The sequence below is a fragment of the Lissotriton vulgaris genome, chromosome 1_2 (genome assembly GCF_964263255.1).
Source record: "Lissotriton vulgaris chromosome 1_2, aLisVul1.2, whole genome shotgun sequence".
Lineage (NCBI taxonomy): Eukaryota > Metazoa > Chordata > Amphibia > Caudata > Salamandridae > Lissotriton > Lissotriton vulgaris.
This window is the reverse complement of record NC_141686.1, coordinates 303,840,271-303,866,378: the sequence shown is the minus strand read 5'-3', so window position 1 is coordinate 303,866,378 and position 26,108 is coordinate 303,840,271. Positions and strand designations below refer to the sequence as shown.

The following is a 26,108-nucleotide window of genomic DNA, read 5'->3' as shown; positions in this document are numbered from 1 at the left end:
AAGAAGGACTAGGGCGCAAGGCACAGTACCTCAGTAAAGTAATTGGTCCATTAGCCTGTTCTGTGAAGCATTAGGTTTTACGTGTGTATAACATTCTTTTTTGAGTTCAGAAAGAGGTGTCAATACAATAAAACAAATGATATAAAAAAGGAGCAAAATAAATTGGAGAATCTTTACATAAATATACATACAAGAAGTACAATGAAACTGTCAATCAGGTGAAAATCAGGTGAGAGCATATATTGAAAAAGAGAAAGGAAAATAATAATATATCTGTTATATATAAGGATAATTAGGAACGAGAAGGTCAGTCAAGGAGGTTTGGGAACTTCTTGCTGAGTTGGGAGCAAATGAAATGACTTTTTAGCCGAGGCATCAAGGTATACTGTTATAGGAAGCCATAAAATAGTACGTTTCGTTGCTAACTGAGGAGGAAAAACAAAAGCAGTATCCAACCTATGGTTATGGCATACGTTATACCACCATGCTTTAATTGATATCTTCGTAAAATCTTTCCAGTTGGCAGTGATTTGTTAGAATGCAACCGCTATTAACAAGTCAACAATTCGTATGTCTGAAGTAACTTGGTCCCAACATGGAGAGAGACTACCAAGAAAAATATGAATAAGGGCAAAAGGGATTTGGGTATGAAAGATATCATTGATTTGGGACCAGATTCGCTCCCAGAAGTCTTGAATGATAGTACAGGAGAAAAGCATGTGGAATAGAGTAGCAGTGGGAGCAGAGCAAGACCAACAGAGGTCAGGAACAGAAGAAAATCTGTTGTGAAGCAGATGCGGTGTAAAAAGGAGTCTGTTATAGATGAAAAAGAGAGTTTGAGTGAGAGTGGCAGACCTGGAGGACTTACGAAGTTTGACCCAGAGCTTGTCCCAAAGCGGAATAGGCCAGGAAGTTTCAAAGTCACTTTCCCATTGCTCCTCTACTTTAGATTTTGAGCGAGGAAGAGACTTGGAGCGCAGAAATGCATAGATAAGGGAAGCTTTGGAGTGAGTAGTAAGGAAAGAGTGTAGTAGTGAAGTGGGAGTGGGAGATGAAGAGTGATTGTGAGACTGCAGAATCTGGATGAAAATAGGCAAGATTGCTTCTTTCAATAGAAGATAGTTATGAGCAAAGGAAGCAGGTAAGTCAAAAGAGAGGCGTAGCACGGGAAAAGATAAAAAGTTGGATTGAGAGAAAAGTTGAGATACCCAAATCAAACCTTTTTGTCGCCAGGATTTCCAATAAAAAGGATTGCCCTTAATAAGGATATTGTTATTATGCCAAATAGTAGAGGATAAAAAATCAGCAACAGAGGAAGGAATGGTTGGGGAGGAGGCTAGGAGTAGCTTGGTGGTGTATGGGAATGGATGATATCTGTGGTTTGCGAGAGAAAGATAGAAATTCAGCAAAGGTAAATGGGGAAAGAGAAAGACGTTCTATAGTAACCCAAAGAGGACAGGGGTCTTCGGGATCACGTAGCCAGAAAGAAGCTAGGCGTAAAAGAAAAGCTTTATGATAAGTCGGAAAGTCAGGGAAATAGACACCTCCTTCTGATTTAGGACGTGACAATCGGAAAAGAGACATCCGAGGTTTTTTGCCTGACCAGAGAAAGGAAGTGAGAATGGAGTGAATCTTCTTAAAAAATGTCATGGGAATAGAGACAGGGATATTGGAGATGGTATATAAAACAATAGGTGACAGCATAATTCTAATAGTGTCAAGGCGTCCCCACCAGGAGAGATAAAGTGGGTGCCATTTGGTAGTAAGATCAGTTCATTTCTGGATACATTTATTAAGGCAAAGTGAGATCGTATCCGTGATGGAGGGAGTAACGTGTAAACCTAAATATTTGATATGAGAGGAGCTCCAGGTGAAATTGGATTCAGCAAAGTCTGGTTTGAAAGTGAAGTTAGTGAGGGGCAAAATTTCGCACTTGTCATTGTTTAGTTTATATCCAGAAATCAACGAATATTCGTGAACTTCAGAAAGAAAGGCAGGGATAGAAACAGTGGGATTAGAGATAAAGAGCAAAATATCATCAGCGTAAGCAGCAAGTTTAATATGAGATTGTGAAAAGTGAAAGCCGTGAATGTCAGAATTTTGTCTAAGTTTGGAGAGGAAAGGCTCTAGAGCTAAGTTAAAGAGAAATGGAGACAATGGGCAGCCCTGTCGAACGCCTCTACCCAAATCAAAGAAGGGGGAAACCAGACCATTTGCACAAACCGCTGCTCTAGGATTGGAGTAAAGAAAGGAAATTAAAGAAATAAATTTGGGACCAAAGCCAAACCACTTAAGGGCAGAAAAAAGATAGGTCCATTCTACCCTATCAAACGCTTTTTCTGCGTCCAAGGCAATAGCTGCTAAGGAGCCTGAAAAGCGAGAGGATTTGGACAAAACGTTAAACAAAAGCCTAGTATTATCTGTAATAAAACGGCCTTTAACAAAACCAGATTGTTCAGGCCCAAGTAAATCAGGTAAAAAGGAGTCTAATCGGGCTGCAAGAGATTTGGCATAAATCTTATAGTCAATGTTGACGAGGGAAATTGGTCTATAATTTTTACAGTATCTAGAATCTTTACCCTCCTTAGGAATAATGCAAATGTGGGCATCGGCGAAGGTACCTGAAGAACCGCCTAAGGTAACAAAGGAGTCAATAAGAGAATGCAACTTGCGAATCAATAATGCGGAAAAATGAAGATAAAACTCAACAGTGAAACCATCAGGTCCTGGAGCTTTATCTTTTTTAAGAGAATTGAGAGCAGAGACTAACTCCTTTTGAGAAACATCTAAGTCCAGAGAGGTTAAGTCAATGGGAAAATGGTCTGGCTTGCGGATGGTAGAGAAAAAAGCAGAGAGAGATTGAGCAGTAGGATGAGTTTCAGAAGAGTAGAGGGTGGAATAGAAGTGAGAAAATTCATCGAGAATATCAGCATCTTTGTGTCTAGGGGTACCATTTTCATCAAATACAGATTCAATATTGAGCTTATTATGCTTAATTTTTAAGTAATTAGCTAGAATTTTCCCTGCTTTATTTTTCCCACCATAAAATTTAGAACTAGATTTCAACAAGTAAAGAGAAGCATCCTCTGTAGATTTCTTGTTAAATTTCAGCTTAGCATCAATAAGCGCTGTCAAGCTTTCCTTTGAGTGAGAGGTATAATAGGAGTGCTCCAAACTCTTAATCCTTCGGAGGAGGTCATAGTTATGTTTCCGTGCATCCTTCCGCTTTGCGGACACAAAACGAATGATGAAGTCCCTAGCCGTGTCTTTGAAGGCATCCCAAATTGTATGGGTCGGAATAGAGGGAGTGTCATTAAAAGTAAAGTATTAATTGAAAAAGTCAATGAAAGAGGCGGTAAATTTAAGATCTAAAAGTAGGGAGTTATTAAAACGCCACCTCTTTGGTCCAGTAACTTTGGGTAGGACATCAATGTTAATAAGGACAGGAGCATGATCAGATAAAAGAATAGGACCAATTTCAGCATGAGTAAGGGATTGTGCAAGATGATGGGACATAAAAATATAATCAATACGCGATTGAGAATGGTGAGAGGGAGAGTAGAAAGTGAATTCACTAGTTGTTGGATTGCAAAGGCGCCAAGCGTCAATGAGTTTATGCTGTGAAATAGCATGGGTGAAGAGTTTATGGGGCTTGTTTGGAATAAAAGAGGTCTTGGAGTTGCGGTCTAAAAAAGGATCGAGAGGTTGATTACAATCTCCCGCTAAGATAAAATGATCATCTATAAGATTAGTGATGCGAGTAGCCATCTCACGCCAAAAGTTGGGATGACCACCTGTGGGGGCATAGATGTTAAGGAGGGAGAGTGGAACACCCCTCAAGGAAAGCTTGACAAAAGACCATCTACCGTCAGAATGGGAATCAGTTTCTAAAACAGAATAAGTAAGCGATTTACGAATAAGAATAGCAACTCCATTTCGCTTACCATCTCCAGGCGCAAAATGTACCTCTCCCACCCATCCCCTCTTAAGCTTAACAGATTCTACTTCAGTTAAATGAGTTACTTGTAACAAAGCGAAATCTACATTCAGTTTAGCAAGGTGAGAAAGGATTCGTTGTCTCTTAATGGGAGAATTAAGACCTTTGACGTTCCATGAAACAATACGTACCGACATTAAAAAAATAGAACAGATGGAAATTCACTACAATAAGAGCTGACAGTTAAAGTATGAAAGAGACAGAAAAAGAAAAGGAGAAGAAGCAAAAAAGATGAAGAAGTAGAACATAACTGGATATAACGAGATCGAAGAAGGAAAAGAAAAAACGACACCTTCAAGAAGAAGAAAGGGTAAAAGGAAGAAAGGAATAAGGGTATTCTCAAAGAGGAACATGTCCGTAAGGAAAGGAAATATACTTACAGTTAGGGGAGGTGAGGGAACACGAACAGGAAGGGGAATCAAACGTGTAAGACGGGGAGGATAGAGCCAACTGGAGACAGGACAGTCCGGGCAAGCGAACCACCCGACTGGGAAAACATGAAGTTGTAGGGATTGTCTATAAAAAGAGAAGGAAAGCATTAGGGAAGAAGCTAAACAGAACAATCAAATGAACGATGCGAAGGTTGTATCAATAAAGGCAATATATATATAAAAGCGGAGAAAAGAGAATGAACATGATGAACAACAAGAGTAACATGAAAAGAAGAATGAAGAACACAAGGCATAAATAACTATAATAAGAATAATACAACTATGCAAAAACCTATGCAAATAATACTGAATGGCAAGTGAGTAAAAGTTACATTAGCCACATAAGTCAAGGAGGAAATGCTGAAGAGGGACCAGAATTATCCATGGTCGGTGCTTGGCAGGAATTTAGGAAGCTCTGGAGTCGAACAGGATCTTCGTAGGTCGTCGTCTTGTTGTTATATGTGACTCTAAATAGACAGGGATGGAAGAGACCATAGCGAGCACCAATGGAGCGGAGTGTAGGTCTCATGTCCAAAAAGGCTTTGCGACGGTTGGCCGTAGCTTTAGCGTAGTCCTGCGCAAAGAACAAGGAGGATCCAGACCAAGTGAGACGAGAAGCGGCTCTAGCTGTGAGAGAACCTTCAAAAGGTCAGTGTATTGTAAGAAGTACATGATGACACCCCTGGGGTTTGCTGAAGGAGACGTAGATGAAGGGGCTTGACCAAGCCTGTGAGCCCTTTGTATGTTGAGTACGGTGTCCTCTGGAAGATGCAGAAGTTTGGGAAGAAAGGATTTGAAGAAAGCAATAGGATCACTCCCCTCGCAGCCCTCCACAAGGCCGTAGATTCGCAAATTGTTGCGTCTATTCCTGTTTTCAAGGTCCTCAACCTGTTTTTGAAGAGAGGAGACCTGAGAGTGCATATGGGCGGTTTTAGCAGATGATTCCTTAAGCGTAGATACACTGTGTTCCACGGACGTAACCCTCGCCTCCATTTGAGCCCAATTATCGGTTAAGACCTGTAATTTGGCATTAGTTTCTTCCATGAAAGGGCGGAGTGCCCTTATCTCTTCTAACAACAAGTCAATAGAGGCAGATGGAGCTGAAACAGAGGCTGATGGCGAGGGTGGGTCTTTTTTGAGTCGCTTAACTGTATTTTTTCCATTGGGTTGGGGAAGGGGTTCCATGGCCGACTTTGACAGGCAGTTCTTGAGAAGATTCTAGTCGGGCCAATGCTGAGAAGACCTTGGAATTTTTAATGATGTTGCACTTTGAGGTTTTGGTGACGCAGTTTGTTGTAAGTTTGCCCATCAGGGTCGCAAAGTACAACCAAAACAACAACTAATGACGAAAAGTAGAGGAGACCTCTGACCATCCGGTATAAACAATCACTAATATGAGGAAAAGGTATATACCAACATCATTAGTGGCCTGAAAGTTGAATCGGCGAAATCATGGCATGCTTGGAAATCGTAGGGAGCACAAACAGGAGCCAAGCGCAATGACTGCGAAAACCATGAAAAGAAGGAGTCGCCTGCACGAGGATGCACTCTTTCAGTCAATAATATCTAGTAAGTTCATGCGACGTATGCTGTTGAGGTAAAGGTAGAAAGTTGCTTCCAATTGAATGAGAGAGTCTTTTAATCATAAGAGAAAAAACCTTTAGAATGCAAAAGTGAAGCAGAATGAGCTTTGCTGCACTGGCAGAATTGTGTCAAAAACCAATGAAGACATTGAATCAACAAAATGGCCGCTGGTGCGCAGAGGAGAAAAAAACAGATAAATGCCTCTTAGAAATATCAGGGGCCGTTATAGGAGACGTGAGCAGTCATTTAGTGAACATATGGGGCCCACCATGAGGAGCAGGAGCGTTGCCAAGCATAGAAATAAGTGTTCTTGAAGCACCGATAAAGCAGCTGTGAGGAGCGCCGTGTAAAGTAATTACACAAAATGGCGGCCGCGGCCGTCACAGAACCGCAGTACAAACAGCGTCACCTGGTTCATGCCGAGTAGGAGCATAAAAGCTCAAGCGAGGGAACACATTCTGCTCGGGATGCTTTCCGACGGCTAAATCTTCCTTCGGCGATGGAAAATCCGACGCGGTTCAGCCAGAGAATCCCAGCCGTAGCGGAGCGCTCACGCCGGCACCGCCATCTCCCACGGGCGCTAAGCCATGCCCCCCGTGTATAACATTCTTTTTCCTAAGCAAACTAAAGCAATAAGGTTTTCAGTAGTACTTTCTAATATGCCATAACAGACAAGCCAGTAGGGAAATAAATGTGCTTTTCTAAAGGCACAGAGAACTGCCCTGTGCTATCAGGTAATTTTGCAGAAGCCTAAGGCCCTTCAGTTTCACAAGCTTCCACAAGACACCTTCTTGCACATCAGCATGGTCAACCCTCTGTATCTATACGTACTTCGTCAAATATGTATGCATTCTACCAGTCATCTAAATATGACCACGAGGCCTGCCCAAATCCAGGCGAATTCAGTATCCCAAAGTCCATGTTTGTTTTGCATTCTTAATAGGATGTTGAAAGGGGGAGGCACAACACATTTCCACAGGTGTTCACCTCGAGAAACATAGACATTTGTACTTGGCCATCGCATGCATGCAAACATTCGACTGGTGGTTGAGGATTAAAACCAAGTGGTGGAAATGTGTTAGCACCAGTCACAAAACACAAAATGCCTTTTAATTTGGCTTGGAAAAAGAAAAAACTGGGACGTGTGTCCTAGACACTGGGTGCACTACCATAAATCACTATAAAAGTGTGAAAGATTCCAACAACACAAAATGAAAAATGTTCATCATGGTGTGACAATAATTCTAACACTGAGCGTGAATAATAAATAAGTGACACTGTCCATAGTCCAAAAGATGATTAGTACGCTGGATCTTGCTCAGTCGATTACTTTTTCAAGCAATGTGAAAGTAATGGTACTCTTCAAAGTACTACATTCGATGATAACCTAAGATGGTACATCAATACCGCCGATCCCAATACATCTTGGGCATTACAAATGCCCTTTGTCAGGGGAATCATGAAACGCATAGCCAGCGAGTGGCGGATACTACAATCTGGAAAACATGATCCTCAGGGTTATGTCAAATGCTCGATTGTGTCCAACAGTCAAGGCCAGCTTGTAATCGAAAACCATCCATGGCAGGCGCGTTGATAGCCAAGTGGTGGAACTGTGTTAGCACCAGTCACAAAACACAGAATATCTTTTAATTTGGCTAAACATGCAAGCTCTAAAGGAAGAATAAAACATGAGAGTCAAATCAGCAAAATAACGATTGCTGCAACATTTGTGATTGTTTTTAATGAAAACTTGAGTAACAGATGATTCATGAACATAGCTGCTGTTGATTTGCTGTGCATCATTTAACAAAACAAATCATCAAATCTAGATTACCCACTATTAACAACAGACAACACTTCTAGTCCTGACGTGAGAGCATGTTTCCATCTCACAATCCTACTCGCCTTCCCCTCCTTTTAATAGAAGGCTCCCCACTGTTTAACATGGAGTAAGCATGGGTATTCCATGCTGATAGACGTGAATCTAATACTTTTTTCTGCCCCTTCTCTCTCTCTCTCACTCTCTCTCTCTCAGACACACACACACACACGCATGAACACCCACACACATACACACTCACACACTCACACACACATGCATGCACACACACACACACACACAGAGGAAGAGGAAGGTGGGAGCGGGGCTCACACACAGGTAAACACCTGCAGGAGGTGGGATCAGGGAGGGCTCAGCACATATGTTTCACTTAGGGTAGGAAAAGCGCTTCCAGGGTAGGAGGCCTCCTTCCCACTCCCTGGCTCACTGGCAAACTCGAAAATGGAACCCATGCGGCTCACCCCATGACAGCGTGCTGGGATCGCACCTCCGAGCCGGGTGAGGATGGTCTGACTGTGCTGGGCCACTGGAGAGACGTGGTCCCTGGGAGCCGATGCTGCTCAGGGGAGCAGTGCAGTCATTGCTTCGCATTGCAGTGATTTGGAGCTATCCATAGAAGTTCTGGTGAAAAACCTCTACCTGTAAGCTGGGAAGAAGGACAAGAGGAACAAGAAAGATTTCTGTAAGATGGTGGGTGCGAAGCTAAGCCACATCCTTTTGAACACACAAAGCAAAGAAGAAGTTGACAAACTGATCAAATCGCCAGATGCAAACGATGAAGGGAAGATCAGCTTTGAGGAGTACTGGACTCTTGTGAGTGAGATTGCATAGAAACTCAGTCAATAAATGGCCGTCTAGAACCAGGAAATTGGTTAGTGGAGGAGCCGCAGAACCCGTCACCTGATATGGTCATGTGGCTGGATAAAGTTACATATGACCAGCTGTCTTGGCACTCCAAGCAGTATTTCTAACCCAAGACTTTGATATATTGCTGAAAGAATCCAGCTATCACTGATTCCAAAATGTATTCCTAGGCTCGTATTTAGCAAGGGTAGGTTTGCTTCTGCAAACAACAATCAACCATTGTGTTCTTAATGATGGGTAGATGTGACCAATGTCTGCATGAATAAATAAAATTTCTGTTTTGCACATATTTTTAGTTCAGTTCAGATCCAACTTTCTTGGGTCCAGGTGAATTTCCGATACAGTCATTCCATCATTTCTAACTGCGAGGAAAGAGTTTGCTACTCTGTTTCTAATCCTATTTTTATTTGATAGCATTACAAATGCTGAAAGTAAATCTTCCTCAAAACATAGTCTGTTTTGATGTCGCAGATCTTGGGGATGAATGTTCTAAGTTAACATGTCCTTATAGCTGACGTTTTCATTGCCTCTGGGCCGATATTCTATCACTCCATCCCCCCTATTCTATTCTTTCATTTTGATCCCCTCCACTCCACCCTTCTTTATTCTTTGGGTAATGCCTATCATCGTCCACTTACTTTCCCCTCACACCTCACCCTCCACTGATGTCCTTCACTCTCTCGCCATCTCCTCTCCTGTCACACTAACAAACTTTGCTTTCCTCCAGTACTATCTTTCTATTTCATTACCTCACTGTACTAAAGTGTAATTGAAATTCTGTATTTCCAAAACCTGTAAAGCGCTCTGATACTCTTGGGTCCAGCCATTGTTATATAAACCTTTAAATAAATAAATAATCATGGCCAGCTTGGTATTTGTATTCTAAGGTCTCTAAAGCTAATGAACTTCAACCTTTTTATTGGCTTCATTTTTTTTTTTTAGGTTGGTGTGACCAACCATCCTCTTTTGCATTGTAAACGCATTGCCCTCAATATTCTGCTTGGTCCACATCTTCAAAACTATTTGTTTTGTCTGAAAAGAATTTGAATCCAAAGGAGGCCTCTGAGCCCTTTAGGGAGGAGCAACGTGTTCAGGTAATGTTGCTTCATTGGGAAATATGCAAACACAACAGGTGATGGACCGAATGTGGATCAATGTCACACACTCATCCCAGTCCAAAGATCTGGGCCCAAATCCATCGTTTTTTTGCACTCCACACCACCCTGGGTTAGACAATGGCGATATGCAAATCAGCTCTGACCCTGTGCCCCATGGGAACAGTCCAGTCCGAACTACAAAAGCCATGTCCTTCCCAGAACGGAATCAAGCATCCGAGGACCAGACCGGTTTCGAGGTAACACCTCTCATCAGCCCGGCTAGCTTGACTCCAGTGGTGTGGAGAGCCTGGGACCCACGTCTGGGCATCCCCAGCGCACTAAGGGCGGAATATGCAAACACAACAGGTGATGGACCGAATGTGGATCAATGTCACACACTCATCCCAGTCCAAAGATCTGGGCCCAAATCCATCGTTTTTTTGCACTCCACACCACCCTGGGTTAGACAATGGCGATATGGGCTGGACTGTTCCCATGGGGCACAGGGTCAGAGCTGATTTGCATATCGCCATTGTCTAACCCAGGGTGGTGTGGAGTGCAAAAAAACGATGGATTTGGGCCCAGATCTTTGGACTGGGGTGAGTGTGTGACATTGATCCACATTCTGTCCATCACCTGTTGTGTTTGCATCATTGGGAAATACAGTAGCCAACCAGTCTTCTGACAACATGGCTTAGACTCCAAATTCATTTGTTTTGTAATTTTTGGGCTTTTTTGTAGAAAATGCACACAATCACTACATATATTCATGGTATGTTCCCCACGGTGATTAACTAAACCTACTAGTCTGCCACAGGTAAAAAAATAAATTATGCCCAAGAAGTGATGGGTAGAAATGGTAGAATAAATCTGGAACACTGGTAATAACTGAGTTGGATGATCAGTTATTGCACTTCAGGCCAACTGATGAGTTCTGAGTTTGCTCACCTTCACACTGCCTCCCTGAGAAGCCTGTGGCTGCTTGCGTTGCTACAACGGAGAGTCAAGTGTTAAACATATTGTACTTGGCCTAATATGCAGAGCCATAGGTGACTGTACCCCTTAACAGAGGCAAATGACCGCAGGTCTCATGCCCATTAGCCCCTCCTTGCCCCCTGACCACCCAAACAGGGTCTGATACAAGAAACACAAAAAAGATGAAATGAGAACTCTGTCAATCTGAAGATATTTTATTTATTGACAACCAATCTAGAATATATTGGTATAGGTAGTTTAGGAAATAACTTTATTGATCATTGTGGAGAACCGCTGCCTTAAGGCCCGGCGGTGCATGGTACGCCTGAAATCCCCGGGATTCACCTGCCTTGTCAAAACAGAGACACGGACTCTTCGTCTGGCGTAAAAGATGGTATTTATTAGCTGCAGCTAGTACAGTGGTCTTAGAAGTCTTCGGTTCAACGAGGTTCAAAAGAGACTGCCACTTAACTCCGTGGCGCACAGGTTTATATACGATACAATACAATGCAAAAATGCAATCACACGAGAGCATGAGCTATAGGCAAACGTTATAGACAATGTTTTAAGACTAAGGCAACTCAAATTCCAGGTTCCGTTTGTCACTCGACCCCTTAAGTAAATTACAAATGAATCCACACAATTCGATTTACAAGTAGAGAAAACACAGCTGCGTGTTGTAGAAGGGCAGGAGAATGCATGAGACATGTAGCAAAGGACAGCAGATAAGATAACTTAAAGGAAACAATGGTGTGAGCCAACATGTAGTCCGTACGGGGATTAATCAGCTCAGACAGGAATTAGTGTACTCGGCCAGACCCTGACACTCATTATTAAACATAAGCACCACCACCTGACACGCAAAGGCAGAAACGACAAAAACATTGCGTTCGCCGAGCTGCCTTAGTGAGGGCAACATAAAATGGCGGCGATCACAAAATGGAGGCTGAGCACGAACGAATTCGTAATTTACAGAACCTCAATTGCAACAACAAACATTGGCAGAGTTTCAGGAAAATAATGTTTTCAATAGTGTTTTCTAATATGCCTTGACAAACGAGCCAGGAAGAGAACGAAATGTGCTAATCTGACGGCACAGAATCCTGCCCGTGCTATCAGATGATTTTGCAGAAGCCTAAGGTCCTTGGATTTCATGAGCTTCCACAAGACTATCACACCTTCCTACACATCAGCATGATCAACCCTCCATATCTCTTACTACTTCGTCAAATATGTATGCATTCTACCCATCATCTAAATATGATCACTAGACCAGCGTAAATCCAGGTGAAGTCAGTATCCCAAAGTCCATGTTTGTTATACATTCCTCATAGGACGTTGGAAGGGGGACGCGCAGCACATTTCCACAGGTGTTCAACTCGGGAAACATAGACATTTGTACTTGGCCATCGCATGCATGCACAATTCTACTGATGGTTGAGGATTAAAGTCAAATGGTGGAACTGTGTTAGCACCAGTCACAAATCACAGATTGTCTTTTCATTTGGCTTAACATGCGAGCTATGAGGTTAAATGAAGAATCAATCAATCAATCATAGCACTTGTATAGCGCGCTACTCAGCCGGAAGGGTCTCAAGGCGCTTGGGGGAAGGGGGCCGCTACTGCTCGAACAGCCAGGTCTTGAGTTGTCACCTGAAGGCGAGGTGGTCCTGGGTCAGCCGAAGGTGGATGGGGAGGGAGTTCCATGTCTTGGCCGCCAGGTAGGAGAAGAATAAATAATGAGAGGCAAACTAGCAATTGCTGCAACAATTGTGATTGTTTTTTTTTCATTTTCTAAATGAAATCTTGAGTAACAGTTGATACATGAACAATTAAAGCCACTAATGATTTGCTGTACGTCATTTAACGAAAAACTCATCAAATCTAGATTATCTGCTATTGATCACAGAGAAAACCTCTAGTCCTGGCATGAGAGCATGTTTCCGTCTCCGCAATCCTGCTGGCCTTACCCTCCCTTTAATAGAAGACTTCCCATTGTTGAACATGGAGTAGGCATGGCTATTCCTTGCTGCTAGACCTGAATCTGGAAGTTTCTCTGCCCCTTCTCTCTCCCTCTCTCTGTCACACACACACACACACACACACCAATGCCGGTAGGCCAATAAACTCACCTCAAAGGCTTTAGATTGAAGGTATCTGCCATCTACACTTACCAAAGGCTATGCTCTGTCAGAGACACAGCAGACCCAACTATGCTTCATATCTATTTTTTCTGTCCCGTTTTCGGCCCCCCCCTCACTGCCGCCGGCTCATTCCTCGCGCAGGGTGGGGAAGGTCCACGCACCATTTGGGGCACTCGCCTAGATGCCGGTGAGCCCTTTTGCTGTGCAGCGCTTCAGGGCGGCTCACTGCGCGGGTGGGGGCTTGCGTCGCTCCCGTCCCCAGCGGTGAGTCACTGGGGCTGCCCGTGATCACCCAGCCCTGCGGGGCTTTTGCCCTCTCGTCTTCACCTTCCCCCGCCGCCACACACCATTTCGGTGGCCGCGCACGTGGGAGGGGGTAGGGCGCTGTAGCTGGGACCCAAGATTGCTTGATACCTGGCAGGCAGAGGTTCCTCACATCACGGGTGAGCTCCGCTTCAGTGTCCAGGGCCCCTTAGCTCTCCACACGCTGCTGGCGCTTCCCGCCGAAATTCATTAACCCCGCCGCCGCAGCCTCACATTGCGCACGCTGCACGGCGGGGGACAAAGGACGATGCAAGCAGGCCGCGGGTGGGCTCCGCGAGTCTTGCTATATTAAGGGGCAACGCGTACAGTTTATAGCGAGTGGGCTCCGCTTTCGGTGCTTGGGCTCACCTTCGGCCGACGGGCCTTCACTTTTCACGCGGGTCGGCTCCGCGGTGTCTCACCGTGGTTGCCGCTTCTCTAGGGCATCCAGTTTCGGCTCGGTGGCGGACGATGCAGGTCTTACCCTCCCTTTAATAGAAGACTTCCCATTGTTGAACATGGAGTAGGCATGGCTATTCCTTGCTGCTAGACCTGAATCTGGAAGTTTCCCTGCCCCTTCTCTCTCCCTCTCTCTCTCTCTCACACACACACACACACCAATGCCGGTAGGCCAATAAACTCACCTCAAAGGCTTTAGATTGAAGGTATCTGCCATCTACACTTACCAAAGGCTATGCTCTGTCAGAGACACAGCAGACCCAACTATGCTTCATATCTATTTTTTCTGTCCCGTTTTCGGCCCCCCCCTCACTGCCGCCGGCTCATTCCTCGCGCAGGGTGGGGAAGGTCCACGCACCATTTGGGGCACTCGCCTAGATGCTGGTGAGCCCTTTTGCTGTGCAGCGCTTCAGGGCGGCTCACTGCGCGGGTGGGGGCTTGCGTCGCTCCCGTCCCCAGCTGTGAGTCCCTGGGGCTGCCCGGGATCACCCAGCCCTGCGGGGCTTTTGCCCTCTCGTCTTCACCTTCCCCCGCCGCCACACACCATTTCGGTGGCCGCGCACGTGGGAGGGGGTAGGGCGCTGTAGCTGGGACCCAAGATTGCTTGATACCTGGCAGGCAGAGGTTCCTCACATCACGGGTGAGCTCCGCTTCAGTGTCCAGTGCCCCTTAGCTCTCCACACGCTGCTGGCGCTTCCCGCCGAAATTCATTAACCCCGCCGCCGCAGCCTCACATTGCACACGCTGCACGGCGGGGGACAAAGGACGATGCAAGCAGGCCGCGGGTGGGCTCCGCGAGTCTTGCTATATTAAGGGGCAACGCGTACAGTTTATAGCGAGTGGGCTCCGCTTTCGGTGCTTGGGCTCACCTTCGGCCGACGGGCCTTCACTTTTCACGCGGGTGGGCTCCGCGGTGTCTCACCGTGGTTGCCGCTTCTGTGGAGCATCCAGTTTCGGCTCGGTGGCGGACGATGCAGGTGGGCTCTGCACGGCTCTCTCTTCACCCCAGGCAGGGGGGGCTCAGTCGCGGCCGACGCGGGTGGGCTCCGGACGGTCCGCTCTTCACTCTGTGGGGGTCACTCTCTCGCGGCCGACGTGGGTGGGCTCCGGTCGGTCTGCTCCTCTTCACCCCACGCAGGTGCCGTGCAGGCTTGGCTCAGAAGGTGTGGGGTAGGCTCCCGGTCACCTTCTTGTCTGCAGGCAGGCCCGGGGCTCGGCTTACGCCCTGCAGGCCTTTTGGCGGACGGCGCCGCTTCCCTGGGAGGGTGCCCTGCACATGGGCACTTCCCTTCTTCTTTCCGGGGTTTTTCTTTTATCTGCGGCATGCGTGTCTAGCGTCCGCCCTCCTCGTCGCCAATGTATTGATGGGGGCCCTGGGCCATCATGCTCGCAATCACTGACGCAGACACAGTGGGCTACATGGTGCAACTGGCCCAGAGCATGTGCGCTCGGCCACTTTTATTAAGGCAGTGTCACCTGACCAGTGACGTCTGTGGTGGGTGGTGCACAGTGTAGGGCATACAGAAAACAACTAGACCGTTTCCTGCTGGACACTACATCCCTCCCAAACTTGGGGAAAAATGAAAACAAAGGAAAGTCCAACCTGTGGGAATTCGCAAACCACACGACAAAGTTCAACCTGTGGGAAAGAAACTATGCCACAATATAACATTGGAGAGCCCTCCCCACAATGGACCAATTGATGAAATCTTCCAGTAGTTCTCTCTTATCATTCTCTTATCATTCTGAGATTTTAATGGATGAAACCAACCCGCTACACGTAGAATTGTGCTGCGTTTTTAAATCAATCCTTGAAGATTTTCAAGAGAGGAAGCATCCTCAATTTATGGAAAATGTAAGAATGTGATATTTTGATTAAATAGAAACATTTTTACTATAAAAAACAGCAACAAACCATATTGATGCAGAATAAAGTGGCTTGGCCATCTGCTGCATAAAAATATTTGTTTAATAAGTTTAATATTAATAAAAGTGTAACAGTAAATAGACTAAAACAGTATTAACTGTTACTGTAGTTAATGCTTCTGTAGTTTTACACTAGTTACACTCAGAATGGAACACCAATGGGGAACAGGTGAGAGAGAACGAATAGTTTCTTACCTGTCGGTGTAGTTTTGCAGCTTGAAGATCTTTCTGGATTCACTATGCTGTGCATATTCCGCGGTCTTGTGGTTGGGTCCGGATTCGTAGTCTTTTCTTTGTTTTTTTTTTTTTTTTTGTAGCCCAGGTGGGCGTCGGCGTCACACCTCCTCGGGTGCATTTCCGGTGACGTCGGCATGCTTCCTGCGGAAGCTCCCACTCTTGGGCGCCATCTTCGGATTCTTTTTTCCGTGTTTCTTTCATTTCCGAAGTGATGACAATGTTCTATTTAGGTGAAATTTTTAACCGCTTTGTACTTAAAGTCCTTTCTACTTCTTTTTTTTTTTTTCCTTTTTTTTTTGACCACCTCTTCCCTCTCCAGCCTCATCTTTCTGGCGGAGGTGGGTGGGTTCGCTAGTGAATCCAGAAAGATCTTCAAGCTGCAAAACTACACCGACAGGTAAGAAACTATTTGTTTTGCAGCGTGAATCTTTCTGGATTCACTATGCTGTGCATAGATTTTGTAGCGGTTTCTCATTTCTGTGGCGACTGGGTGGAAGATGAGCGTTGGTTATTGAATATGTGCTGGAGCACCTTTTGTCCGACTTGTGCTTCCTTGATCATCTGAATATCCACGCAGTAGTGCTTCGTGAACGTGTGCACCGAAGCCCATGTTGCCACCAGGCATATGTCTTGTATGGGTGTGTTAGCCAGGAAGGCTATTGTAGCACCCTTTTACCTAGTGGAGTGGGCACGTGCCCCCTCTACTAGTTCTTGCCCTGCCCTTTTGTGGCAGAGTTGAATTGTTTGTGCGATCCATCGTGCAATAGTGTTTTTGGTTACTGCCTTGCCCATGAAACTGTTGGCGAATGACACAAAGAACTGTTTTGTTTTCCTGTGTCGCTTTGTCCTCTCAATGTAGTGCATGACCGCCCTTCTGGCGTCTAGGGTGTGCAGAGCTCGCTCTGCGCTAGTGGTTGGTTTTTGGAAAAAAACTTGGTATCTGTATGGACTGGTTCATGTGGAATTTGGACACCACCTTTGGCATGAAGTGTGGGTCGGTCCTCATCACAACCCTATCATTGTGTATTTGTATGTAGGGTTCCTGTAGCGTTAGTGCTTGAAGCTCGCTTACTCTGCGTAAGGACGTTATTGAAAACCAGGAAAGCTGTTTTCATAGTTAGCATTTTTAGTGAGGCCTTGTGGAGCGGTTCAAAGGGCTCCTTCATGAGTTCCGTTAGGACTATGTTCAAGTTCCATGCCGGTGGCGGCACACGCTTGGGTGGTGCGATCCTCTTCGCTCCTTCCAGGAATCTCTTCACAACCTGTGATGTGAAGAAGCTCCTGCCCATCTCACCCCTTGTGTAGGAGACTATCGCTGCCAAGTGAACTCTCAAGGAGGACGAGCTGAGGTTCTTTTCCAGTAAGTGAGTCAGGTATTTTAGCACTGTGGAGTCCTTCTTCATTTTATTGTGAAGCCTTTCTTTCCTGCACCACATCGTGAATCTTTTCCATTTTGCAACATAGCACTTCCGTGTGCTGGGCCTTCGTGCCTCCCGAAGGACCCTGAGGGTGCTTTCTGGCAGTCTCAAGTGTGCGAACGCTATGTCCTCAGGAGCCATGCCACTAGGCTCAGGCTCTCTGGCTCTGGGTGCAGTACCTTCTCCTGCCGAATATGTGGGGTGCACTCTGTGTCATCTCCATGATCTGCGAGTACCATGTCTGCCTGGCCCACTGTGGCGCGACCAGTATCAGGGTCATGTTGCTCGCTCTGCACTTGCTCAGTACTCTATGCATCAGTGGTATCGGGGGAAAAGCGTAAGCAAATGTCCAGGACCAATCTATCCATAGGGCATTCCCCAGGGACCCCTCTTCGGGTTGTCTGGATGCGAAGTTTTGGCATTTTGCTTTCTGGCGTGTTGCAAACAGGTCCACTGATGGCGTTCCCCACCTGTTGAACAACCACCTTGTCTCCTTAGCATTGAGCTCCCACTCGTGGGATGCCGATGTCTGTCTGCTGAGCCAGTCTGCTTGAATGTTCTCCTTCCCTGGTAGGTGTACGATGAGTTGATAGTGTAGCCATATCGAGAGGTCACTATATGTTCCTAACGAGATAAACTTTGGCTACAGACAGCTGAGCTCGATAGATGTAATGTTCTTACCTGTTTGATTTCATACAGGTACATGATCGCTTTTTAAGATATAAGGCGATTTTTCCACCACTGTGGTATACAATTATCTGTTTGCATTCCCATTCAGATTGTGATGCTAATTCACGCATACATGTTGGTTTCTTTCTTTCTCTTTTCCTTTACAGAGACCACATCGGGTCCATTTTTTATTGAATTGGTTTTGCTTCACTTGGGCCAACTCATGCCCCGAAGCTCAAACAGTCAGCCGATTTTTGCTGAATTGTTTGTAGGACAGTAGGCATATCTTGATAGAACTGAGTACTTATAAGTAGGGATCACTATTTGGTCCTGATGAGTAAGCAGTAGGGGACTGCTTACGAAACATGTCGACTAGGTAGCAAGCTAATTGCTCTACCTCACAACCCCTTCTTAATGTTCCCAGCTAGAGAAGTTAATAAAGTATATTTTTTTCTACTATGCCAGGGAATTTTTAACTTTTTGACTTTTTTTCACACTCACTAGTGTTAGGTCCCTACACTCTCACTGATACCCATGCACCCACACATAGCCTCTGTCACAACTTAAGTGCTCACGCGTAGTCGTCTGGTCGTAGCACGCCCCGTCATAGGGGCGGGAAGACCCCTATGATGAAGCATGACACTAACGGTTTTTTAGTGTGTGAGGGGTATTTTAACAAGCACATTGTGCTCTCATCTTTTCACTTCTAAGAGAGAGCCTAGTACCACTTCTAATAGTAAAAATTAAAATTAAAATCATCACTTCACTCACTTTTTTTGATAGAATCTCTTGCGTCTGTTGGAAAGCCTGGTGTGATGTACCTGGCTGGTTTCCACCCCTCCCGCTGGGCCTCCGTGACTGGGTGCCCCTTTTGTTGCCTCTGAACTGCAATGCTCCCATGGATCTTTCAGTTTCATTGTCCTTCTTTAGTTGACTGAGTTTTTCATCAACTGCTGTTCCGAACAGCGTCTCGCCGTTGAACGGTGTGTTCAAGATGCTGTGTTGCACCTCTGGTTTGAAGCCCGAAACCCTGAGCCAGGCGTGTCTTCTTTCAGTGACACCCATCATCATGAGCCTGCTGGCGGTGTCTACTCCATCCAGGGTATTTGCTGCATTCTTCCCGTCTTCCACCAGTTTCTCGACCTTCTGCCTGGCCTCCTGGGGCAGGTCTTTCACCAGCTGTCCCAGCTCCTCCATGATCTGGTACATGTGCCTGTTTATGAGGGCATTGGAATTAGCCATGCGCCATTGGGTCGTGGCATTCCGTTCGATCCTTCTGCCCACTAGGTCCATCCTTTTGCTCTCCTTATCAGGTGGTGGTCCAGAAGAAGTGGGCACGTTAGCCCTCTTCCTTGCTGTGGCCGTGATGATGGAGTCCGCTGAGACCATGCCCTGAATGTAGGCTGGGTCTTTTGAGGAATGCTTGTACTTCTTCTCCGTTCTGGGAGTGACTGCTTTGCATGTTGCGGGCTCCCTGAACGCTTTCATCCCCTGAGCCAAGACGCTTTCGAGCATTGGCAGATACTGGCTCCTTGTTTGCGTGGGGAGTAATGTCTCGAGAAGAAAGTCTGCTTTCTGCTTCTCTTCGTCGAGTTTGAGTTTAAAAGCTGCTGCCACAGACCTTATCACCGAGTTGTAGGCCCCGATGTTGTCCGGCAGCGATGGCCTCGCGGGATATGTGTCGACCGCCTCCTCCGGGCTTTCGGTGTCGACATCCAGGTAATCCTCCTCCTGCGGCTCAGAGGTGGCTGACTCGGCGTCCATCCTGCTGTCCTCTTCTTCCCCATAGTTGTAACTCTCGTAGGGGTTCTCGTCATCTTCCTGGTCGTCGACCATTTCGACGCCCGGGTCATGTTCCCCGACGTTTTCGTCTTCCTCCTCGACCAGCTCCACCACGGGTGGCTTGGTCTTGTGGGGAATCGTGAAGGTTTTCATCTTGGCGTCGAAATCTTTCTTCCGCTGCAAGATGTTTTCCATTTCGGCTTCGAGGCGCCTTCTTTTCTTCTCCATCTCGGCCGCGTGATCCGCGCCGGGTGGTTCGGCCGCTCTCTTCGGCGTTTGGCTCGGCGCCAAGATTTTTGGCACCGGAGACTTGGACGGCGAACTGGGTTTCGGGTCCTTGGACGGCATCGGGGCCTTAGGGTCTTTCTCCCTCGGCATCGATCGGTCCCTTTCGGGGGCGATTTTCGACGACTTCTGCTGTTCAACAGCTCTCGGCGCCGGGGACTCCTTCTCAGAGGATCCGCTGGGCCTGTGAGTAGTCGCGGACACCAGGTGTTTCTGCGTCGGCGCTTTCGGGGCCTTGCCCTCATTTTTTCGAGACTCATAGTCTCTCTGGTTCTTGGGGAACGAAGAGTCTCCTACCTTATCAGAAGTCTTTGTGTAATCGGTCTCTACGACCGTGTAGCTGTCGTCTTCGGCGGCAGCGTTGTCCTCTTCCTCTGAAGACATCCCCAGCTCGTACAGCGATGGCGTCGGGGCTTTTCCCTGCAGGGTGGCGTGCGCTACCCTCTGGCTCGCTCTCACACGAAGGGTCTTCGGGGCGAAGGCGGAGCAGGCGTTGCAGTCCTCGCTTCCGTGGTCTACCGGTAGGCAAAGGTTGCAAGACGGGTGTTGGTCCTTCTGCGCGTACTTGTGGTGGCAGTTACGGCAGAACTTGAACAGCGTGTTGTCCATCATCGAGTGCTCAGGGCCTCCCTGGCCGCGTGGACGTCGACGATTGTCAAAGTTCTCGATGATTTCTCCTTCGTCTTCGCTGGTCAGTGATCGGCGAAGTCTTCCGTTGTCTTCTGGTGAATTCCTTCTCCAATTTCAGTCTTTTCCTTGTACTTTCTCCAAAAATGTCTGGAGCCCAACGGGAACGATCCAGACCCGACGCGGAAAAAAGAATCTGAAGATGGCCCCCAAGAGTAGGAACTTCCGCAGGAAGCATGCCGACGTCACTGGAAATGCACCCGAGGCTACCTGGGCTACAAAAAAAAAAAAAAAAAAAAGAAAAGACTACAAATCCGGACCCAACCACAAGACCGCGGAATATGCACAGCATAGTGAATCCAAAAAGATTCACGCTGCAAAATTATACTAAAGGTGAATAGCAAAAGGCTCTTACGTACCCAAAAGTGTTGTCGGTGGGTTTTTAGGTAGTGCAAATAAAAATTCCACACTGAGTGTATTAATCCAGGATGCTGATGCTTATGTACTCTCCTGTATCAGATTGTTTGCAGAAACGTAGTCAGGACGGCCCCTTTTAGTATATTATTAGTCAGTGCTGTAAACTGTAGCAATTCTGGGGCAGTCTGATGGGGCAACTGCAAGTGGTAGTTGGTATCCCTCTAGTTATGTGCCTCAGACTTTGTCTTCTTGGAATATGGAGACCTGAACATATCAAGAAGATATCACATACTCTTGCTTTGGTGGTATCACCAAGAGTAAGTAAGTAATACATTCTTTACTTGGTTAAATAAACAACCATAACAGATATAAAACAGGGTACAAAATGAATAAAAGGAGCAAATATACACATAATATAAAACACCAGGCACAATAAACAACAACAAAATAAATTGCAGGGTAAATGTATGAGAGATATGCCCAGTATGTTGAAACAATATAAGGAAATCGGGTTAAGGCCTGGCCCCTCAGAGATCTTAACAGCATTACTTAAAAAATAACCCTTCTTTGAGCCAGAAAGCCTCAAAATGCTCAACATGAAGTTTGAAAAGCAAACGAGTAAGTGGCTCGATAGTTCGTTAGTTCATTTTTAAAAAAAAGAGAGTAAACAGCTCAGCTTCTACATAAACACCATCTTCTCCTTTTTGATCCACAGAGTTCTAAAACAGTTTAAAACACAGGAAACTCTTGAAGTATAAGCAAAGGCTCAGGTACTTTTGTCCTTTTAAATAACTTAGATCAAAGAAAGTTGTACCAAATCTAGTGAAGGGTTCAATTTTAATTACATGGTTCTTTGTCTTTTATGATTACAGATTACACCCAGTCAATTTGTCCTGAAGAAAATCCCTAAATTAAACAGGAATTTGAAACGCGTCACAAATTGTGGTGTAATGTGATTATTGCACAGTTTAAATTCATGTGATTTATGTACTTTTCTAGTGAAACATTTTTTCTTTATGTAATGATTATTCATGAGTACTAAATGTATTGTTTCATGTTCTTAGGGGATACCTGGTTTCCGTCTGAAGTAGCACCTGGCTCGCTGCGGCCACTGGGACGTACTCTCCTCAAGCATCTTCCTGCAGAAGAATGGCTCAAAGCCTCACAGGGCTGGCGTCCACAACCAGCTTGATTTTCTTCCATGGGTGAAAATAGGCCATCGTGGTTTGGTCCAATAGTGCTTTCTTTATGGCCTTAAACGCAACCTCTTCCATGGGACCCCATGACCAGGGCACGCTCATCTTCGTGAGTTGGCACAATGGATCTGACATCATGACCAGGCTAGATATGAATCTTCCGCAGTACGTAACCATGCAGAGGAAACTATGACCCTCTGTCGGGTTTTGTGGCACTCCGGATATCTTCTGCTTTCCTGGGATAAACTTGGAGACCCTCGCGTAAGAACACATATCCAAAGAAGTCTATAGAATTACGATAGAAAGAGCATTCCTTCCATTGTAGGGTGAGGGCACAATCTTTCAGGCACTGTAGTGTGGCACACAGTTGTTCGTGGTGTTCCTTCAGTACTTTGGGAATATATAAGAATGTCATCACTCAGTTTTATGACACCCACCATTCCTGAGAGGATTTCTATGATGGCATTCTGAAACACCTCTGCTGCTCACAAGATGCTGAAGCTGAGTCTGGTGAACCGCCAGAGTCCCACGTGCATGTAAAACGTTGTGATGTAACAACTTTCATGTGCCATCTCCAACTGGTGGTAACCGAAGTTCAGATCCAACTTGAAAACCACTACACCCCGTTCATGTCTGCCACAATGTCGTTCATTTTGGGGGTCACATGTCGTTCTCTCCTGATGGCCTGGTTGGGCAGCCTCATGTCTACACAGGCTGTGGCCCCAGGCTGTTTAGGTTTAGTGCGATGACCAGGGGCAATACACAAAGGGTGGGGCCTGACGCCTTCTCGATTACTCCTTGGCGTTCCAGGTCTTATTACTCCTTCTCAACTAGTGGGAGGAGATGAACGGGACGTGCCGTGGGTTTAATAGTCTTGTCCATGTGTAGAGTTACCTTGTAGTCCTTCAGCTTTTCAAGCCCTTGGAACAGTTCAGGGAACTTGTTGAGCAGTTCTTACATGTGCGAGTCGTGTATTTGTTTCGCGAAGAACACGAGATCCAGGTCTTTGGCGGTGTGGCAACTAAGCAGCATGCCCTTTTGACCTTCTGTAATGTGAATTTGGTATTGACGACGTGTTCGGAACTGGGGACATCAACCTCAATCGTGCCCAACAGGTAGGGACTCCATACCCCGTAGGTGAAGATTCTGGCTGAGCTGAGGGTGAGAGGAGGAAGGGGGCCAAGCTTTCATAGTGACTCAAGTTCATAACATTCACTGATGCCCCAGTGTCGATTAGGGCTTGAATCGGGACATTGTTGACACACACTGTGCACATCGGTGGGGGACGCCTCTTGTCCAGCTAAAGAGATCCCGAAAACATCTTCATCCTCTAAATGTCCGCGGCCCCTTGGGTGGGGGTTGCGCTTGGGTTGACGGGGCCTTTGAGCATCAAGTAACGAAGGGTCGTGGTGCGTTTCTCAACCTACCTCCTCTCAGCCGCACTCTTCCACCGCAGTAAACACTAGCATAGTGGTTGATCTTGCCCCACCTAAAGCATGTTTGCACTCTCGCCGGGCAATGGTTGAAAACGCAGTATCTGCACTTTTTGGGACTTTTCCCCGGGGTAATCCGCAGGTGAATTGTGCCCGGGCATCATTGTGTGGCGTCTATTGTTTCCTCTTTAATGGGAGATTTCACCAAGACGATGATGTATTGGCGTTCCTGGCCCTGGCTCCTTCCATTTCATCGGTCCGGCTGTTGGAGAGTTTGTGTGAACGTGCAAGGATCAAAATTTCACTCAACGACATCCCTGGTTGGCGGAGTGCGATGGACTTACAGTCCTAAATTTCTGGCATGGATCTCCTCATGTTGGTCGATGTTCACGCACGTGCGTGCAAACCTCCGCAGCCAGGCGTAGAACATGTCTACTGACTCTGGCTTAGCGTAGCTTGACGTGCTCATAGTCGGGATTCATCTGCGGGTCAAAATGTCTATTTTAGGGCTTCTACAGCTGCTTCATAGTCACCGTCTTCACGGCAATGGATAAGGTCTAGAAACTTTCGTACAGTTTATCGCCCCCAAAATGCATCAGTAGCGATTGTTTCACGGCCCCATCCATTTCTCTGCTATAATTTCCAATGAGGTGCAGCTGAAGCGGGGTTAGTTAGCTGGCTGAAAGGTGGCAGCGGGGTGACAGAGGAATGCGAGTATGGCACAGGAGGCACTTGGACCATCACTGGTGGTGGAGGAGGTCGTGGATCACCCTTAGGTGTTGGAATTCTGGCAGCAGCCGGTGCACCTCAGAGGTAGGTGGCGGCGTGGACACTGTTCACTGAACCCAATGGTTTGCTGCTGTGTGTGTTTCCTGGCCTCAGTATTCGGCCGCTCCTGGCGTGTGGGCAAATTGTGTCTTTACCTTGTGGCCCTTCTTTCGGCAGACCCTCTGCACATCCACTAATAATAGCACCCCCTGGGGCAAAGTCCTGATTCTGAGGTTCCTCCAGTGGAGAAGGGAATCTCCCTATGCCACACAGTCCCACCTTGATTAACCTCCCAGTCTATTCATTGGTTATAGCAAGTGGTTTGGTTGGTTTTTTCTTTATTCCCGCTGCTAACCCCTGCAGGGAACCGTTGCGTGACTGCCTCCTCCACTTTTGCCTCACCTTGACTCCCAGCAGGCGGTAAGGCGTGCACACGGCCACTTCTTGCAGTGCTGCTAGCCTGAGATGATGTGGCAGTCATGGGGGAATGCCACGCCCCCAGTGATTTGACATTTCCAACCAGGCCACAGAGCTGCCGGCAACCTCTGCGGGCTGGGGCAGGCACCCCGCAGATGTTGAGTTTGAACACCCTCACACTACCTCGCTGAAAAGCCTGTGATGCTTGCCATTGCTACAAATGAGAGTCAAGTGTTAAAGAGATTGTTCTTGGCCCAGTTTGCAGAGCCATAGGTGACTGTACCCCAGGACATCAGCGGCCTCATGCCCACTAGCCACCTACTTGCCCCGTGGCCCCTCAAACAGGGTCTGACACTGACACAAGTAATACTTAAAAATTGAAAACGAGAACTCTCAATCTGAAGAATTTTCATTTATTAACAACAAATTTAGAATGTATTTTTAGGTAGTTTAGGAAGAAACTTTATTGATCATTGCAACAACAAACATTGACAAGGTTTTAGGAAAATGAAGGTTTTCAGTAGTCTTTTCTAATATGCCATGACAAACAAGCCAGGAAGGGAAAGAAATGTGCTATTCTAAAGACACAAAGACCAGCCCCGTGCTATCAGATGATTTTGCAGAAGCCTAAGGCCCTTGAGTTTCACAAGCTTCCACAAGACTATCACACCTTGCTAGACAACAGCATGGTCCACCCTCCGTGCCTACAACTACTTCGCCAAATATGTATGCATTCTACCCATCATCTAAATATGATCACTAGGCCCGCCCAAATCCAGGTGAATTCAGTATCCAAAGCCCATTTTATTTTAAATTCTTCATAGGAAATCGAAAGGGGAGGACCAACACATTTCCATAGGTGTTCGCCTCTGGAAACATAGACATTTGGACTTGGCTATCGCACGCATGCAGAAACGCTATTGATGTTTGAGGATTAAGGCCAAATGGTGGAACTGTGCTAGCATCGCTCACAAAACACATAATGTGATTTAAAGTGGCTTAACATGTGAGCTCTAAAGGAAGCAAAAAACATGTGAATCAAAATAGCGATCACTGCAACAAATGTGATTGCTTTTTTTCCATCTGCTAACTGAAAACGTGAGTAACTGTTGATATATGGACAATTAAAACCCCTGATGATTTGCTATGAAACATTTCACCAAAAATCGTCAAATAAAGAGTATCTGCTGTTAACAACCAGAAAATACTTCTAGTCCTGCGTGAGAGCATGTTTCCATC

General features: G+C 46.2%; 2 pseudogenes; one reads left to right on the top strand and one right to left on the bottom strand.

The window, feature by feature from the left end:
* Nucleotides 1-7,560: 7,560 nt before the first annotated feature.
* LOC147736565 (G2/M phase-specific E3 ubiquitin-protein ligase-like) overlaps nt 7,561-26,108 on the bottom strand; it is a 71,594-nt pseudogene continuing 53,046 nt past the window's right edge.
* On the top strand, nt 7,968-8,710 carry LOC147736566 (protein S100-A16 pseudogene; annotated as a pseudogene).